The sequence below is a fragment of the Silene latifolia genome, chromosome 9 (genome assembly GCF_048544455.1).
Source record: "Silene latifolia isolate original U9 population chromosome 9, ASM4854445v1, whole genome shotgun sequence".
Taxonomy (NCBI): Eukaryota; Viridiplantae; Streptophyta; class Magnoliopsida; order Caryophyllales; family Caryophyllaceae; genus Silene; species Silene latifolia.
Window position 1 is genome coordinate 116,021,843 of NC_133534.1, and position 1,940 is coordinate 116,023,782.

At 41.0% G+C, this 1,940-nt stretch overlaps 1 non-coding gene across 1 annotated transcript; it reads left to right on the top strand.

Annotated features, from left to right (window-relative positions):
- The first annotated feature begins 1,293 nt into the window (after positions 1–1,293).
- On the top strand, positions 1,294–1,400 carry LOC141602749 (small nucleolar RNA R71). Its single transcript, XR_012524661.1, has one exon. It is a non-coding gene; the product is annotated as a small nucleolar RNA R71 (small nucleolar RNA).
- Positions 1,401–1,940: the final 540 nt, after the last annotated feature.

The following is a 1,940-nucleotide window of genomic DNA, read 5'->3' on the forward strand; positions in this document are numbered from 1 at the left end:
CTTCCCGGATCCTTTAACTTTGGAGGTGAACTCCCTTGAAGTATTGCACTACTCACCTTAGTGAAGGCGATAGTCTCAAGCTTCCGGATCGAATTCTTCTTTGTGAGGATATCTTTCATGTATTTCGCATAGGTAAGACGTGATTGATTAATTCCGTGAAAGGAATTGAGACTTCCAAATTCTTCACAATTTCCATGAACTTTCCATGTTGATCATCAAATTTGGGCTTGGCTTGACGACTTAGAAAAGGAAGTCTAATCACAATGGGCTCCTTGTCCTTGACCTTGTCTTCATTTTTCTTTGAACTTTCTTCTTTCGATGGTTCTCCATCTTTGGAGCTTTGCACAATTTCTTCCTTTTTCACTAGCTTCCACAACTTCATCCTCAACTTGCTTCTTCGGTGCTTCATACCTTGTACCACTTCTCAAGTGAATGGCACTAACCGTTTCATGTCTAGGGGGATTACTTTGAGGTGGTAATTGCCCCTTTTGTCTTTGTGAGCTTGAGGATGCTAGTTGAGTCAATTGTGTTTCCAACATCTTGGTATGAGCTAGAATGTTGTTGATGGTGGTTTCCTTTGCTTGGCTATCTTTTTGCATTTGAGTGAAAAACTCTTGTTGATTCTTTTGCATTTGGAGGACCGCTTTTTGGACATCAAAACCTTGGTCATTTTGGTGATTGTATGGATTTTGATTTTGGTAACATTGGTTTTGATTGTAAAAGGGTCTTTGATTTTGGTTTCTCATGGGTGGTGGAGTATATGTTGTTTGAGGGTTTTGAACATTTTGGCTTTTGTATGAGAGATTTGGATGGAATTTGGTGTTTTCATTGTAAATGTTGGAATAAGGGGTACCACTCTTGTATGCTTGGAAAGCATTCACTTGTTCATTTGTTCCCCTACATTCACCTTGGTCATGTCCCAAAGTTCCACAATTCTCACATATCCCACTTGGGATTGATGAGGATGCCGTCATGGCATTAACATGATGCTTTGATGATTTTGAGTTTTCCTCAAGTCTAGCCATAGCTTGTTCAAACTTCAAGTTGATTGTGTCAATGTGAGCACTAAGTTGAGCACCCAATTGAGTAACGGAGTCCACTTCATGCTTTCCTCCTCTAGTAGCCTTGCGAGGTCTACTATATTGTGAGTTATGGACCGCCATTTCCTCAATCTTGTTCCATGTTTGATTGTCATCAACTTCGGTGAACATTCCATTTGATCCCATATTGAGAATGTTCCTAGAATCTTCATATAAACCATTCCAAAATTGTTGTACCAAAAACCATTCGCTAAGTCCATGGTGAGGACATGAGTGACAAATTCCCTTGAACCGCTCCCAAGCTTCATACAAAGACTCTTCATCCCTTTGCTTAAAACCCGTAATTTGAGCTCTTAGCATGTTAGTCTTTTCCGGTGGGTAAAATTTTTTGTAGAAAGCTAGAGCCAACATCTTCCAAGAATCTATTCCGAGGGTGGCCTTATCAAGGCCCTTCAACCATTGCTTCACGGTGCCGATTAAAGAAAAAGGAAATAAGACCCATCTAATTTGGTCTTGAGTCACGCCCGTTTGAGAGATTGCATCACAATAGTGGCAAAAGGTTTCCATATGAGAATGAGGGTCTTCACTAGGCATCCCCCCAAATTGGCTCCTCTCAACTAATTGGATGAAGGCGGACTTGGTAATAAAATTTCCGGTTAGATGTTGCGGTGTAGGAGTACCATTTGGTAGATTCTCCTCGGTGGGTACGGAGTGTGACGAGAATTTAGGCATTGTAGGCGGATTTTGTGGGGTATTGTGTAATGGGTTCTCCTCTCCTTCTATTGCGAAAGGATTGACGAACTCACTAGTGGGTTGAACAACTTCACTAATACCTCTTAAATTCCTCCTAACAAGTCTCCTATTGTTCGTCAAGGTTCTTTCGATTTCACGGTCAAAAGG